Source organism: Pteropus alecto, unplaced genomic scaffold, assembly GCF_000325575.1.
Source record: "Pteropus alecto unplaced genomic scaffold, ASM32557v1 scaffold63, whole genome shotgun sequence".
Lineage (NCBI taxonomy): Eukaryota > Metazoa > Chordata > Mammalia > Chiroptera > Pteropodidae > Pteropus > Pteropus alecto.
The window spans coordinates 3,243,750-3,251,313 of NW_006434897.1; the positions used below are offsets into that span (position 1 = coordinate 3,243,750).

The following is a 7,564-nucleotide window of genomic DNA, read 5'->3' on the forward strand; positions in this document are numbered from 1 at the left end:
TTTCAGTGCACACTTCTACCTGATTCAGGTCCCCAAACAACAATCCATGTAATCCCTGGGTCCCAACTTGCTACCCCACAAGAGCAAGAAAACTAATTTATAGCCTCATCTACTGATGAGTATGGTACCCAGTCCTGACTGCCTATTAAGCCTGACTAGAGAATCCTGGCATCCACAAAACCCACCCTACAGCCTCACTTGTGCAGGAAGCCAAGCCAGCACTCCTATTCAGCTATTTTCAGCCAGAAGTAAACTCTCCTTTCCTGACCTCACGGCTTAAACAGTTGCCTTGCCTAGACCCTAGTACAAGCTCCACCTGCCCAAAGAAGTTCCCAGCAGACATGTCCAGAAATCCAAACTGAGCTGACTGGTGAAGAACTGTTTCTGCCAAAGTGAACTTGCAAAGTCTGGAAGAGAAAGTCACTTACTCAGATGCACCATACCCGAGTAAGAAATCAAGAATCATAAAAAAATCATGTAAATATGACATCACCAAAGGAAACTAATATAGTTCTAGTAATTGGCTGTAAAGAAATGGAGACTGTCAGACAATTAATATAAAATAATCCTCTTTAAAGAAGTTTAGTGTACTATAAGAACACAGAGACAACTAAATGAAAATAAGAAAACAATGCATGAACAAAATGAGAAGTTTGTTCAGAAAAAGAATTAGAAATCACCAAAAAACCTCAAAATTCTCGAGCTGAAAAATACAATAACTGAACTGAAGAATTCAATGTTGAGCTCCAAAAGAAGACTCAACCATGCAGATGAAAGAATCGGTGACCTGCTAGATAGGACAATTAAAATCATCTTAAGCCAGTGGAGCAAATATAAACAAACAAACAAACAAATACTTATGAGAGTAATGGGACACAATGAAAATAAATATTTGCATTATGGAAATTATAGAAGTAGAAGAGAAAGAGAAAGTGCCTAAACATATATTTAAAGCAATAATGGCTGAAAACTTCCCAATCCTAGGAAGAGAAAGAAACATCCAGATTTAGGAGGCCCAGAGACTTCTAGACAGGTTGAATCTAACTAGCGCTGCACTGAGACACATTATAATTAAATTGTCAAAAGTCAAAGACAAAGAATTTTAAAGCAGGAAGAGAAAAGAGGGAAGTTAACCACAAGGGACTCTCCATAAAACTAGGAGATTTCTCAATAGAAATTTTTCAGGCCAGAAGAGATTGGTATTCAAAATATTGAAGTAGAAAACCATCAACCAAAAATGAAGGAGGGATAGATACTTCCCCAAACAAACAAAAGCTGAGGGAATTCATTATCACTAGACCTGCCTTATAAGACATGCTAACCAGAGGTCTTTGAGTGAAAATAAAAGGAAACTAATTAGCATCATAAGTGCATAAGAAAGCAGTGTAAAAATCACTGATAATGGTAAATATGTAGTCAAAGTTGTATTCTAAACTAGGATAACAGTGGTATATAATTCATTTACAACTCTAGTATAAAAGTTAAAATCAAATATAGTAAAAGTAAGCATGATTATAATAATCTGTTATTAGTTACACAATATGAAAAATTATATATATATATAAATTGTAACCTCAATAGCCTAAAATGTGAATGGGAGGAGAAACAAAAATGTCAATTTGAGAAATTCTAATAAATTGAAGTTTTAGTTTAAAATGTTATAATTTTAAGATATTTTATGTAAGCATCATGGTAATCACAAGGGAAGGGCCTGTAGTAATTACACAAAAGAATATGATAAAGAAGTTAAAACATACTGATAGCATAAGACATCAAAACACAAAAAAGACAGTAGGGTAAGAAATAAGTAATGAGGATCTGCAAGACAACCAGAAAACAACAGAATGGCAATAACAAGTCCTTGTTTATCAATGATTATTTTAAACATAAACAAATTAAATTCTCCTATCAAAAAACATAAAATGGCTGAATTGATAAAAAAGAATGATTCAATGCATATAAGAGACTCGCTTTAGCCTTAAAGACGCACTTATAATAAGAATGAAGAGATTGGAAAAAGATCATTATATAATGATAAGGTCATTATATAATGATAAAAAGGACAATACATCAAGGAGATATGTGTCCAAATTCAGACACCTAAATACATAAAGTAAACAGCTAAAAGAAGAAACAGCAGTACAATAATAGCTGAGGATTTTAATACTTCACTCTCGATATTGGATAGATCATTGAGACAGAGAGACACAGCAAGGTAACAGCAGATATTAACAACGCTATAGATTAAATGCACCTTAAAGACATGTAAGGAACATTCTATCTGCCTACAGCAGAATACATATTCTTCTCAAACACATAAAACATTTTTTAGGATAGGCCATATAAAGGCCACAGAACAAGTGTTAGCAAATTCAAGACTGAAATTATATCAAGTATCTTATCTGACCACAATAATATGAAACTAGAAATCAATAACAAGTGGAAAACTTGAAAATTCATGAACACATGAAAATTAAATATTACTTTTCTGAATAACCAGTGGATCAAAGAAGAAATTAAGGAGAAAATTAAAAAGTATCTTGAAAAAAACTAATATGGGAACACAACATACCAAAACTTATGGGATGCATCAAAAGTAGCTCTAAGAAGGAAGTTTATAGCAATAAATATCTACATTAAGAAGAAAGATACCAAATAAACAACCTAACTCTGTGCCTCAAGAAACTAGAAAAAGAAGAAAAAACTGAATCCAAAGTTAGCAGAAAGAAAGAATAGAGATTAGAGCAGAAACAAATAAAATAGAAAACAGAAAAACAATAGAAAAATTTAACCAGAGATCTTTGAACAAAATTGACAAACTGTTAGATAAAATAAGGAATAAAAGAGAATCCAAATCAACAAAATTATAAATGAAAATTACAACTGATACCAAAAATATACAAAGAATCATAAGAGACTACTATAAACAACTATATGCCAACAAACTAGATAACTTAGAAAAATGGAAAAATTCTTAGAAACATACAAATTACCAGGACTGAATTAAAAAAAAAAATGAAAAGTTCTGAATAGACCAATGACTAGAAAGAGAAATAATTATTAATGAAAATCTTTGGATAAAGACCAGGATTAGATGGCTTCAGTAATGAAGTTACCAAACATTCGAAAAAGAATTAACATAAATCTTTCTCAAATATTCCAAAATATTTAAGAGTAGGGAACACTTCCTAACTCATTTTATGAGGCCAAAATCACTGTACCAAAGCCAAAAAAGACACTACCAGAAAACTACAGAATAATATCCCTGATAAATATAAATGCAAATTGTTAAAATAAAATTCTAGCAAATAAAATTCAGCGACATATTAAAGGGATTTGTCACCATGATCAAATAGGATTGATACCTGCTGTTAAGGATGGCTCAACATATGCAAATCAGTTAACATGCTTTAACACATTAACAGAATGAAAGAAAAAATCATATGAGCATCTCAATAGATGAGGGAAAAACATTTGACAAAATTTAACATTTGTTCATTATAAAAAGTCTTACCAAATTAGGTATAGAAGGAATGTACCTCAGTATAATAACGGTCATATAAGATAAACCCACAGCTAATATTATACTCAATGGTGAAAAATTAAAAGCTTTTCCTCTATGACCAGGAACAAGACAAGGATGTCCACTGTCACCACTTCTGTTCAACACAGTACTGAGAATCCAAATCAACAAAATTATAAATGAAAATCCTTGCCAGAGCAATCAGCAGATACAAACAACAACAACAACAAAAACTATATATATTTTCCAATTACTGTCTGTTGAAGAACCCCTACTGACATATCACAGAACTCTACGGTTCAACAAAACCCCGGTTGAGTGGCATGGAAATGTAGTAGATTGATGTTCTTTGCCAGGATCTCTTTACATGTATAAAGGATGTTCTTTGCTGTCCTCTTTTTGTGATTGATTTTCTAAGCTCACCCTCCCCTTTCTGTCACTGTCAATTTTCTGGACAATTTGCTCCTCTGTCCTCTAGTTCTGTAAAAAAGTCTAAAATGATTGCTTAAACAGTTGAAATGAGAAACAGAATCTGGACTTGGTGTCACTTTAGAAATTCTTGATAATTAGTAACCTTAAGAGAATTATAAATGCTTAAAGATATTCACTGGAAATGAGAGAATGCAATAGGCAATTATCATAACAGTTCTTTAATCTATTGTCGTAGTAGAATGTATTTTATGTTCAACAAGGACATTCTGATTAGATTGAGAGACTGTAAATACTAGAAATTCACTTACTCACCTATTAGATATTTATGGAGTACCTACTTTGTGGCAGACAGTATTTTAAGCCTAGGGATTTATACATAATAAATGGAAGCCTACCCTCAAATTTCCTTCTCCCAAATCGCTTTCATTCCAGAATTGCAGGAAAATCCACAGAGTACTTTCCTTTATAGAAAACGTCCTTTCGTAGGCCCCAAATCATGTTTCCCTTTCTTTCTTACAGCAGCCTAAATGGACTTATTCTGTTCTCCTCCCTCTTATTAGCTATAACAACCCTTCTACCTCATTCTAGTCAATCTAGTTGTAAAACAAATAAAACAAAACAAACAAAAAACCCATCATATATCCAGTACCCCTTTTCTTGTGTCCTGAAGTTTTGGAATTTGGATTATATTTCATACGGAGGCAGTAATCTTGGTTAATTACTAATTAGTAATTAGTACTCTTTTATGTTTTGGAATTTTGATTATATTTCATATGGAGGCAGTAATCATGGTTAATTACTAATTAGTAATCCCAGTCTGGCAGAAAGGGAAAGAATATGGAGCATCCCTTATAGGAGGTTTTCATGGCTCAGTTTTGTGAGTTATGCACATAACTCTGTGCTCATATTCCATTATCTAGAACTTAGTCTGTGGCCATGCCTACTCGCAAAAGAATCTGGGAAATATAATTTAGATATATGTCCAGGAAAAAGAGAAAAACACATTATCTAATGAGATAGCATAGCCATTCTCTGCCATGAATGATGAGGATTCTAGGATTCTGGAACATTTCTAAGACTACTTATAGTAGTTGGTTGATTATAATGGCTTTTAAATCCCTATAGTTAGGAATTTACTTAAAATATCCATGAGGTTAGCGATTTTGTTTGTCTTCTTACACAACATAAAGGTACTCAGTGAATGAATGAGTAAGTATATAAAGAAAGCATGAATAAAATTATCTTTTGACTTCAAGTAAACAATTGGCTCTTCTGATATTTGACATTCAATAGGACTCTGAATCATACTATAGTTAGTTGTCTATTCTCCCACTTATTCTGAGAATAAAACAATTGGGAAAATAATAAAGTGAAAAAATAAACCTTATATATAGATCTACTTACCAGACTATATTACACCCTGTTCTTTTCTTAACCTGTTCTACTTAAGTGACAAAGGAGCAAGAGTAACTCCAATGCGATCATACAATCATTACACAGCATTTGAACATATGCCTTGTGCCAAGAGAACCAAAATATGATCTCCATCGGCTAGGAGAAGCTCCTATAGTTAGTTGTTGCAGTTATTGATACCAAGTTTCGTGCAGCATAGCTGTGACAAAAGGCTATAGATGTAGATCTAGTTATCTTGTGCTATTTGCTGTCACCCCAAAACTGGAGACCCATTTTGGATCTTAATTTCTTTTCTTTTTTTTTTTCTTTCTATTTTTTCTTTTTTAAAATATTTTTAGGTGAGGCAACCCTTGGTTGACCTCACAGATTGCAAGAACCTTGTCAGCTTACACTTCTTTATTTTTTTATTTTTTATGGCCTACAGCACCTGGTCTTCCTAGGTGGTCTCTCATCCAAGTATTAACCAGGCCAGACCCTGCTTAGCTTCCGAGATCAGACGAAATTGGGCTTGTTTAGGGTGGCATGGCCATAGGCTGGATCTTAATTTCTAATCAGTGCATTGTAATGTAATTCACAGTCACATATTCTCAACACTGTCAAATATCTAGCTCACCAGGGACATAGCTCTTAGCATCGTGTACATACTAGAAGATAAACACATATATCAAGGATTATAAAATGATATGATGAATGCTATAGTAGAGGTATGTACAAACTATACTGGTTCATCAGGGGAGAGAATAAAACTTTCTTGAGAGTTGAGAAAGCTTTTTCAAAGAAACTGCCCTTTGAGCTGAAATTTGCCTTATGAACCAAAAGCAGGAGGCAAATGGTTATCAAGACTGTTACCTGCAAAGGTTTAAAGGATGAAAGGGAACATTATATGTAGCCAGAGTATGGAGTAAGAGTCTGTAGGAGAAAAAAAATAGGAAGAAGTTTGAGTAAAATGCTAGCGGGTCTTTCATGTTATGTTAAAAGTTATATATTTTGTTTATTAGCAGGGATAAAAGATGATAATTTAGAAGGGCCAAGCTACTTACAGATGTTTTGACACAAAAGATGTTTTTATATGTCAAATTTAAAAGATTTTAACTTTTACAACCAAATAATAGGAACAACAGACATTGCTGGCTCTTACTCTCTCTTTGATTTCTATCCCCAGGGTATGCTGGAAATGCAGTAAGCCTTAGAGATGGGATGAGGAGGTAAAGTTTAAGAGTAATGATAAAGAATGTGCAACTCAGGGATGGTGTAGGATGTCTGCTCTGCACATTACCTGTTTAAAAACAAAGACATCTAAGAAGGCAAAACAACTTGAATGGTACAGGTTTTTTAGGGGGCCACGTCAACTGTCCCTGAGTAAAAATGTCAAGGGCCCTGTGTTAAAATAGCTTTAACCATTTTGTGCCTTACAGGCGATATGGATTTTTTTTTTTTTTTAAATAAAAGGTTTTCTTAAGCAAAGTACAGAAATATAATGGATTGCCTCTAATAGGGACACATTTCTAAAGATAAACTAAGACCAATATGTTGAAATCATTGAGATGTAGAGCCTATATAATTCCATATGTATTTAATAAATAAATAACTGAAATTAGAAAATAATTTTTTAATAGTTTAGACGACTTCAAAGGTAGTGCGTCTGAAAAATGAAGTTATTCAAACAAAAGCTTTGATGATGTTGTAAAAAAGAATTCTAGTAACATATGAGATGTTAATTATTTATGGCTTCAAAACCCTAGATTGAAAAATTATAATAAAATAACTTCAACTCAAATTTGTAACAAGCTTTTCATGACATTTTATACTAAGGCAGAGCCCTTTGTAGAACACAGATTTTTTAATAATGCCAAGATCTCCTACCCATAGTTTGACATTTATTCAGAAATACTTTTTGGGTACCTATTATGTGCCAGTCATTGATTATCAACAGTGACAATATTTTTTGGACTAAGATCGATAAAATTCCATATAGGAATTGTGTTTTATTGAAAGATATAAACAATGAATAAACAAATATATATAAATAGGGTTATAAGGAGTTCTATTTTTAAAAAAGCAGAGAGAGAGATACAAACTGGTCAAAGATAATGATGACTTTTGATAGAGTGAAAGACTTCTTTGAGGAAAAATGAATCTGAGCAAAGATTTGAATGAAGCAATGGCACAAACCAAGAAGCAAAATAAAGGGAAAGA

The 7,564-nt window shown here is 32.9% G+C and overlaps 1 pseudogene; it reads right to left on the reverse strand.

Annotated features, from left to right (window-relative positions):
* Positions 1–5,783: 5,783 nt before the first annotated feature.
* LOC112478977 lies at positions 5,784–5,902 on the reverse strand (annotated as a pseudogene).
* Between the last annotated feature and the right edge of the window lie 1,662 nt (positions 5,903–7,564).